At 52.0% G+C, this 10000-nt stretch overlaps 3 non-coding genes across 3 annotated transcripts in view; all 3 read left to right on the top strand.

Moving 5' to 3' along the window:
* Positions 1-5854: 5854 nt before the first annotated feature.
* Positions 5855-7747, top strand: LOC126333850 (small subunit ribosomal RNA). The gene has a single exon (XR_007564402.1). It is a non-coding gene; the product is annotated as a small subunit ribosomal RNA (ribosomal RNA).
* Positions 7748-8109: 362 nt separating this feature from the next.
* LOC126333830 (5.8S ribosomal RNA) lies at positions 8110-8264 on the top strand. Its single transcript, XR_007564384.1, has one exon. It is a non-coding gene; the product is annotated as a 5.8S ribosomal RNA (ribosomal RNA).
* A 188-nt stretch (positions 8265-8452) lies between these two features.
* The window catches only part of LOC126333860 (large subunit ribosomal RNA), a 4222-nt gene continuing 2674 nt past the window's right edge, over positions 8453-10000 (top strand). Inside the window, exon 1 of the ribosomal RNA XR_007564412.1 lies at positions 8453-10000. This exon is cut by the window's right edge and continues 2674 nt beyond it. This is a non-coding gene — a ribosomal RNA (large subunit ribosomal RNA).

Here is a 10000-nt window from a genome sequence, read left to right as displayed (position 1 = left end):
ACACTCGAACATGCACCACTCTCGGCCTGCAACGGAGACACACAATACGTAAACATCTGGAATGCGACAATGTCGAGTGCATCCTCTCTGCCACATTGCACCGTCGACACTATGATAACCAGAGCAGTAGGTCCACCTATAAAAGCACAATACCCCACTCCTCCGACAACTACCATTGCTCAGATAAATCAACACCACCAACACACATCCTACACAGAGGGGCACCAAATATCATCCCCCGCCCTCGTGTTATACCACATGAAAAATTGCAGAAGTGAGAGACACACATCCGCCAGCCTCTTGCTACAAGCATCGAACCGACGTGACGTATCTGACGGTGACTCAGGCATCCGTGTACTGCCACCACTATCCACCCCCCCCCCCTCTCTCTCTGCCCCCTTCCCACACAATACCAAATTTAACCAACTTTATCGCTTAACCTAACTGTGGCTGTACCAGTTTATCGCTTAACCTAACTGTGGCTGTACCAGTTTATCGCTTAACCTAACTGTGGCTGTACCAGTTTATCGCTTAACCTAACTGTGGCTGTACCAGTTTATCGCTTAACCTAACTGTGGCTGTACCAGTTTATCGCTTAACCTAACTGTGGCTGTACCAGTTTATCGCTTAACCTAACTGTGGCTGTACCAGTTTATCGCTTAACCTAACTGTGGCTGTACCAGTTTATCGCTTAACCTAACTGTGGCTGTACCAGTTTATCGCTTAACCTAACTGTGGCTGTACCAGTTTATCGCTTAACCTAACTGTGGCTGTACCAGTTTATCGCTTAACCTAACTGTGGCTGTACCAGTTTATCGCTTAACCTAACTGTGGCTGTACCAGTTTATCGCTTAACCTAACTGTGGCTGTACCAGTTTATCGCTTAACCTAACTGTGGCTGTACCAGTTTATCGCTTAACCTAACTGTGGCTGTACCAGTTTATCGCTTAACCTAACTGTGGCTGTACCAGTTTATCGCTTAACCTAACTGTGGCTGTACCAGTTTATCGCTTAACCTAACTGTGGCTGTACCAGTTTATCGCTTAACCTAACTGTGGCTGTACCAGATTATCGCTTAACCTAACTGTGGCTGTACCAGATTATCGCTTAACCTAACTGTGGCTGTACCAGTTTATCGCTTAACCTAACTGTGGCTGTACCAGTTTATCGCTTAACCTAACTGTGGCTGTACCAGATTATCGCTTAACCTAACTGTGGCTGTACCAGATTATCGCTTAACCTAACTGTGGCTGTACCAGTTTATCGCTTAACCTAACTGTGGCTGTACCAGTTTATCGCTTAACCTAACTGTGGCTGTACCAGTTTATCGCTTAACCTAACTGTGGCTGTACCAGTTTATCGCTTAACCTAACTGTGGCTGTACCAGTTTATCGCTTAACCTAACTGTGGCTGTACCAGTTTATCGCTTAACCTAACTGTGGCTGTACCAGTTTATCGCTTAACCTAACTGTGGCTGTACCAGTTTATCGCTTAACCTAACTGTGGCTGTACCAGTTTATCGCTTAACCTAACTGTGGCTGTACCAGTTTATCGCTTAACCTAACTGTGGCTGTACCAGATTATCGCTTAACCTAACTGTGGCTGTACCAGATTATCGCTTAACCTAACTGTGGCTGTACCAGATTATCGCTTAACCTAACTGTGGCTGTACCAGATTATCGCTTAACCTAACTGTGGCTGTACCAGATTATCGCTTAACCTAACTCAATTTGTCCCTTAACCTAACTCAATTTGTCCCTTAACCTAACTCAATTTGTCCCTTAACCTAACTCAATTTGTCCCTTAACCTAACTCAATTTGTCCCTTAACCTAACTCAATTTGTCCCTTAACCTAACTCAATTTGTCCCTTAACCTAACTCAATTTGTCCCTTAACCTAACTCAATTTGTCCCTTAACCTAACTCAATTTGTCCCTTAACCTAACTCAATTTGTCCCTTAACCTAACTCAATTTGTCCCTTAACCTAACTCAATTTGTCCCTTAACCTAACTCAATTTGTCCCTTAACCTAACTCAATTTGTCCCTTAACCTAACTCAAGTTGTCCCTTAACCTAACTCAAGTTGTCCCTTAACCTAACTCAAGTTGTCCCTTAACCTAACTCAAGTTGTCCCTTAACCTAACTCAAGTTGTCCCTTAACCTAACTCAAGTTGTCCCTTAACCTAACTCAAGTTGTCCCTTAACCTAACTCAAGTTGTCCCTTAACCTAACTCAAGTTGTCCCTTAACCTAACTCAAGTTGTCCCTTAACCTAACTCAAGTTGTCCCTTAACCTAACTCAAGTTGTCCCTTAACCTAACTCAAGTTGTCCCTTAACCTAACTCAAGTTGTCCCTTAACCTAACTCAAGTTGTCCCTTAACCTAACTCAAGTTGTCCCTTAACCTAACTCAAGTTGTCCCTTAACCTAACTCAAGTTGTCCCTTAACCTAACTCAAGTTGTCCCTTAACCTAACTCAAGTTGTCCCTTAACCTAACTCAAGTTGTCCCTTAACCTAACTCAATTTGTCCCTTAACCTAACCCACGTTGTCCCTTAACCTAACTCAAGTTGTCCCTTAACCTAACTCAAGTTGTCCCTTAACCTAACTCAAGTTGTCCCTTAACCTAACTCAAGTTGTCCCTTAACCTAACTCAAGTTGTCCCTTAACCTAACTCAAGTTGTCCCTTAACCTAACTCAAGTTGTCCCTTAACCTAACTCAAGTTGTCCCTTAACCTAACTCAAGTTGTCCCTTAACCTAACTCAAGTTGTCCCTTAACCTAACTCAAGTTGTCCCTTAACCTAACTCAAGTTGTCCCTTAACCTAACTCAAGTTGTCCCTTAACCTAACTCAAGTTGTCCCTTAACCTAACTCAAGTTGTCCCTTAACCTAACTCAAGTTGTCCCTTAACCTAACTCAAGTTGTCCCTTAACCTAACTCAAGTTGTCCCTTAACCTAACTCAAGTTGTCCCTTAACCTAACTCAAGTTGTCCCTTAACCTAACTCAAGTTGTCCCTTAACCTAACTCAAGTTGTCCCTTAACCTAACTCAATTTGTCCCTTAACCTAACTCAATTTGTCCCTTAACCTAACTCAATTTGTCCCTTAACCTAACTCAATTTGTCCCTTAACCTAACTCAATTTGTCCCTTAACCTAACTCAATTTGTCCCTTAACCTAACTCAATTTGTCCCTTAACCTAACTCAATTTGTCCCTTAACCTAACTCAAGTTGTCCCTTAACCTAACTCAAGTTGTCCCTTAACCTAACCCACGTTGTCCCTTAACCTAACCCACGTTGTCCCTTAACCTAACCGACGTTGTCCCTTAACCTAACCGACGTTGTCCCTTAACCTAACCGACGTTGTCCCTTAACCTAACCGACGTTGTCCCTTAACCTAACCGACGTTGTCCCTTAACCTAACCGACGTTGTCCCTTAACCTAACCGACGTTGTCCCTTAACCTAACCCACGTTGTCCCTTAACCTAACCCACGTTGTCCCTTAACCTAACCCACGTTGTCCCTTAACCTAACCCACGTTGTCCCTTAACCTAACCCACGTTGTCCCTTAACCTAACCCACGTTGTCCCTTAACCTAACCCACGTTGTCCCTTAACCTAACCCACGTTGTCCCTTAACCTAACCCACGTTGTCCCTTAACCTAACCCACGTTGTCCCTTAACCTAACCCACGTTGTCCCTTAACCTAACCCACGTTGTCCCTTAACCTAACCCACGTTGTCCCTTAACCTAACCCACGTTGTCCCTTAACCTAACCCACGTTGTCCCTTAACCTAACCCACGTTGTCCCTTAACCTAACCCACGTTGTCCCTTAACCTAACCCACGTTGTCCCTTAACCTAACCCACGTTGTCCCTTAACCTAACCCACGTTGTCCCTTAACCTAACCCACGTTGTCCCTTAACCTAACCCACGTTGTCCCTTAACCTAACCCACGTTGTCCCTTAACCTAACCCACGTTGTCCCTTAACCTAACCCACGTTGTCCCTTAACCTAACCCACGTTGTCCCTTTGCCTAACATAGTTCACTGCTCGGAATCTCTGGTGTCGTTGTTATCCTCATGTAGATGTCTTGCGAGTGTTGCTTACTTTCCACATATTCCTGCTATCCACTGTCAATTGTACTGCAATAGGACTATATCGCCGACCCCCCCCCCTCCCCCCCCTCTGTCCCCCTCTGTCCCCCTCTTTGTGTCTCTGTCCTCTCAAGCTGGTCGGTCTGGCGTTTGAGTGTTAAATGAGCCTCGCAGCTGTTCAGTTGCATTCAGATGTCGACGCCCTCAGTGTACGTCGTGGTATGGTCTGTGTCCATTGTCCGCTGATGTCGTACGCGTAACCCACACGCTGTACCGATCATCGGTCGTTACGTACAGAGTGAAGTAGTGTGATACGTGTGACCGTACGCTGGCTGTGCCCAACGGTGTCGAATCTCAATTTCCATATGTTGTGCTTGATGCTACTTGTCTCGTCTCCCAATAACAGCTAGGTTGCACTGTGGTACGCCGTAGAGGCGTGTGGGAGGAACGTACGAACGCATTGTATGTCACCCTGGGTCGCTGGGGGTGGTGGTGCGGTGAGTCAGGTCAGGTCAGGTCAGCGTGAGCCGTCTGATGTAGTGACGCGTGTATTCCGACTTTGTCGTATTGCCTCACACAAAGTGCTACCCTGGTGGACCGCGTTCCATATCTGGGACATGCCGCAGATGCCGGTTGACAGTGGATCGCGGAAGGTACATCGCATACGTGCGCGGGCCACCTTCCACGTGTTCTCTTCTGCACATGTCGCAGTGTGTATGTGGTCTGATGTAGCGTGTCGTGACACATGACATCCTGGCATGCAAGAATTGTTGAATTCGCAAATGTAGGTGGACATCTACGTTTACTGCCCAAGATACGCAAATGAACTGGAAATCCGTTGTTGAGCGGTTGTTCACGCTGGAGGTGAATCTGTGATGGCGACGATCGGTACAGCTATTAACCGGTTGTTTCAGCGGTACCCGCCACATCCACACGCGTGACTAGGCCCATGTGGGTATGAAGCGATACGCGGCGGTGGCTTGGTGGGACTGTTCCCGGCCGGTGAAGGGGGGCCGCCCGGCGTGTTGGCCGCGCGCTGCGTGGGCGCACGCGCAACAGGCGGCTGGTGGGGGGCGCCGAGTGGCAGGAGCGCCAGCCGACGGGCCCGGCAGGCGGCGCAGCTACGCTGCGGCGCACCCTGCACGCGGCGCCTGGCGGCCAAAGTTGGTTCAGCCGAGCCCGGTGCGAAGCGCGGTGGACATCTGCAGTGTGCTGGTCTGATTGAGGACTGTGTGCGTTGAGGATGCGCCGCCGCCTGGCACTCGGCGCCGCGACGCCGTCTGCTGCTCGGTCGCCCCAGCGGTTCTCGCAGGTGGTTTGTATCGCAGTTGTGCGGACGTGTTGGCGCGTGCGCTGTGCTGGGAGAGTTCGCTTCTGCACCCAAGTGGGGCTTTGCCCTTGTGTGGCGCTGGCGTTGGAGCTGCCGGTCACCATAGGTGGCGCGTGTTGTCTCCCGCCGGCAATGCCACGACAGCACGCTCCCGGGCCTCTGTCGGCAGCGGCAAGCTCAGTTGGGAGCAAGGGTGTTCGCACTAAAACCGTCTACTCGCCTAACTCCGGGCGATTGCGCCTCTCTCGAAACCGACCAAGTACCTAGGACGGCGCTGCGCGCCGCCGGGACCTGAGAGGGTTTCGAGGTGTATCGTGCAGGGGAGCTCGGCCTCCTCCTGTTTGCAGAATAATTGAGCGGACGCTTGCGTGTTCGCGCGGGCCCCCGGGACACACTCCCGGGCGGCCGGCTGCTCAGCTCTAGTTGACGCAGCTCCCTGGTTGATCCTGCCAGTAGTCATATGCTTGTCTCAAAGATTAAGCCATGCATGTCTCAGTACAAGCCGCATTAAGGTGAAACCGCGAATGGCTCATTAAATCAGTTATGGTTCCTTAGATCGTACCCACGTTACTTGGATAACTGTGGTAATTCTAGAGCTAATACATGCAAACAGAGTCCCGACCAGAGATGGAAGGGACGCTTTTATTAGATCAAAACCAATCGGATTGGCTTGTCTGGTCCGTTTGCCTTGGTGACTCTGAATAACTTTGGGCTGATCGCACGGTCCTCGTACCGGCGACGCATCTTTCAAATGTCTGCCTTATCAACTGTCGATGGTAGGTTCTGCGCCTACCATGGTTGTAACGGGTAACGGGGAATCAGGGTTCGATTCCGGAGAGGGAGCCTGAGAAACGGCTACCACATCCAAGGAAGGCAGCAGGCGCGCAAATTACCCACTCCCGGCACGGGGAGGTAGTGACGAAAAATAACGATACGGGACTCATCCGAGGCCCCGTAATCGGAATGAGTACACTTTAAATCCTTTAACGAGTATCTATTGGAGGGCAAGTCTGGTGCCAGCAGCCGCGGTAATTCCAGCTCCAATAGCGTATATTAAAGTTGTTGCGGTTAAAAAGCTCGTAGTTGGATTTGTGTCCCACGCTGTTGGTTCACCGCCCGTCGGTGTTTAACTGGCATGTATCGTGGGACGTCCTGCCGGTGGGGCGAGCCGAAGGGGTGCTTTCGCGTCCCGAGGCGGACCCCGTTTAAATCCTACCAGGGTGCTCTTTGTTGAGTGTCTCGGTGGGCCGGCACGTTTACTTTGAACAAATTAGAGTGCTTAAAGCAGGCAAGCCCGCCTCAATACTGTGTGCATGGAATAATGGAATAGGACCTCGGTTCTATTTTGTTGGTTTTCGGAACCCGAGGTAATGATTAATAGGGACAGGCGGGGGCATTCGTATTGCGACGTTAGAGGTGAAATTCTTGGATCGTCGCAAGACGAACAGAAGCGAAAGCATTTGCCAAGTATGTTTTCATTAATCAAGAACGAAAGTTAGAGGTTCGAAGGCGATCAGATACCGCCCTAGTTCTAACCATAAACGATGCCAGCCAGCGATCCGCCGCAGTTCCTCCGATGACTCGGCGGGCAGCCTCCGGGAAACCAAAGCTTTTGGGTTCCGGGGGAAGTATGGTTGCAAAGCTGAAACTTAAAGGAATTGACGGAAGGGCACCACCAGGAGTGGAGCCTGCGGCTTAATTTGACTCAACACGGGAAACCTCACCAGGCCCGGACACCGGAAGGATTGACAGATTGATAGCTCTTTCTTGATTCGGTGGGTGGTGGTGCATGGCCGTTCTTAGTTGGTGGAGCGATTTGTCTGGTTAATTCCGATAACGAACGAGACTCTAGCCTGCTAACTAGTCGCGTGACATCCTTCGTGCTGTCAGCGATTACTTTTCTTCTTAGAGGGACAGGCGGCTTCTAGCCGCACGAGATTGAGCAATAACAGGTCTGTGATGCCCTTAGATGTTCTGGGCCGCACGCGCGCTACACTGAAGGAATCAGCGTGTCTTCCTAGGCCGAAAGGTCGGGGTAACCCGCTGAACCTCCTTCGTGCTAGGGATTGGGGCTTGCAATTGTTCCCCATGAACGAGGAATTCCCAGTAAGCGCGAGTCATAAGCTCGCGTTGATTACGTCCCTGCCCTTTGTACACACCGCCCGTCGCTACTACCGATTGAATGATTTAGTGAGGTCTTCGGACTGGTACGCGGCATCGACTCTGTCGTTGCCGATGCTACCGGAAAGATGACCAAACTTGATCATTTAGAGGAAGTAAAAGTCGTAACAAGGTTTCCGTAGGTGAACCTGCGGAAGGATCATTACCGACTAGACTGCATGTCTTTCGATGTGCGTGTCGTGTCGCGCAACACGCTACCTGTACGGCAGTGGCCGTGCGCCGCGTGCGGAACCACGCGTGCCTCTCAAAACTAGCGGAAGTGTTGTTGTTGTGTGGTACGAGCGCTGAAGCTCTGGAGCGGCTGGCCTGCGGTACCTGGCGCCTGGCGCCGGTTTTGAATGACGTTCGCCCGAGTGCCTGTCCGCTCCGGTGTGGAGCCGTACGACGCCCATCGGCTGTGAGGCCGTTGGACACAAAAAAAATAGTGGAACAGGGGCCGTCAGACGCCTCAGTCCCGCAAATGCTACTGTCTTGAAAGAGACAGTGGGAGACTGAAAAGGAAAAGATCACCCAGGACGGTGGATCACTCGGCTCGTGGGTCGATGAAGAACGCAGCAAATTGCGCGTCGACATGTGAACTGCAGGACACATGAACATCGACGTTTCGAACGCACATTGCGGTCCATGGATTCCGTTCCCGGGCCACGTCTGGCTGAGGGTCGGCTACGTATACTGAAGCGCGCGGCGTTTGTCCCGCTTCGGAGACGTGGGAGTGTCGTGGTCGCCTGTGTGGCCGGCCGCGTCTCCTTAAACGTGCGATGCGCGCCCGTCGCCTGGCGGTTCGCATACCGGTACTTTCTCGGTAGCGTGCACAGCCGGCTGGCGGTGTGGCGTGCGACACCTCGTACAACGACCTCAGAGCAGGCGAGACTACCCGCTGAATTTAAGCATATTACTAAGCGGAGGAAAAGAAACTAACAAGGATTCCCCCAGTAGCGGCGAGCGAACAGGGAAGAGTCCAGCACCGAACCCCGCAGGCTGCCGCCTGTCGTGGCATGTGGTGTTTGGGAGGGTCCACTACCCCGACGCCTCGCGCCGAGCCCAAGTCCAACTTGAATGAGGCCACGGCCCGTAGAGGGTGCCAGGCCCGTAGCGGCCGGTGCGAGCGTCGGCGGGACCTCTCCTTCGAGTCGGGTTGCTTGAGAGTGCAGCTCCAAGTGGGTGGTAAACTCCATCTGAGACTAAATATGACCACGAGACCGATAGCGAACAAGTACCGTGAGGGAAAGTTGAAAAGAACTTTGAAGAGAGAGTTCAAAAGTACGTGAAACCGTTCTGGGGTAAACGTGAGAAGTCCGAAAGGTCGAACGGGTGAGATTCACGCCCATCCGGCCACTGGCCCCCGCCCTCGGCAGATGGGGCCGGCCGCCCGCGCGGAGCAATCCGCGGCGGGGTCGTGTCCGGTTGCCTTTCCACTCGCCGCGGGGTGGGGCCGTTCCGGTGTGCGGTGGGCCGCACTTCTCCCCTAGTAGGACGTCGCGACCCGCTGGGTGCCGGCCTACGGCCCGGGTGCGCAGCCTGTCCTTCCGCGGGCCTCGGTTCGCGTCTGTTGGGCAGAGCCCCGGTGTCCTGGCTGGCTGCTCGGCGGTATATCTGGAGGAGTCGATTCGCCCCTTTGGGCGCTCGGGCTCCCGGCAAGCGCGCGCGGTTCTTCCCGGATGACGGACCTACCTGGCCCGGCCCCGGACCCGCGCCGCTGTTGGCTCGGGATGCTCTCGGGCGGAATAATCGCTCCCGTCAGCGGCGCTTCAGCTTTGGACAATTTCACGACCCGTCTTGAAACACGGACCAAGGAGTCTAACATGTGCGCGAGTCATTGGGCTGTACGAAACCTAAAGGCGTAATGAAAGTGAAGGTCTCGCCTTGCGCGGGCCGAGGGAGGATGGGGCTTCCCCGCCCTTCACGGGGCGGCGGCCTCCGCACTCCCGGGGCGTCTCGTCCTCATTGCGAGGTGAGGCGCACCTAGAGCGTACACGTTGGGACCCGAAAGATGGTGAACTATGCCTGGCCAGGACGAAGTCAGGGGAAACCCTGATGGAGGTCCGTAGCGATTCTGACGTGCAAATCGATCGTCGGAGCTGGGTATAGGGGCGAAAGACTAATCGAACCATCTAGTAGCTGGTTCCCTCCGAAGTTTCCCTCAGGATAGCTGGTGCTCGTACGAGTCTCATCCGGTAAAGCGAATGATTAGAGGCCTTGGGGCCGAAACGACCTCAACCTATTCTCAAACTTTAAATGGGTGAGATCTCCGGCTTGCTTGATATGCTGAAGCCGCGAGCAAACGACTCGGATCGGAGTGCCAAGTGGGCCACTTTTGGTAAGCAGAACTGGCGCTGTGGGATGAACCAAACGCCGAGTTAAGGCGCCCGAATCGACGCTCATGGGAAACCATGAAAGG

Source organism: Schistocerca gregaria, unplaced genomic scaffold (genome assembly GCF_023897955.1).
Source record: "Schistocerca gregaria isolate iqSchGreg1 unplaced genomic scaffold, iqSchGreg1.2 ptg001646l, whole genome shotgun sequence".
Taxonomy (NCBI): domain Eukaryota; kingdom Metazoa; phylum Arthropoda; class Insecta; order Orthoptera; family Acrididae; genus Schistocerca; species Schistocerca gregaria.
The sequence above is the reverse complement of the archived record's forward strand: the minus strand, read 5'-3'. Positions and strand labels throughout refer to the sequence as shown.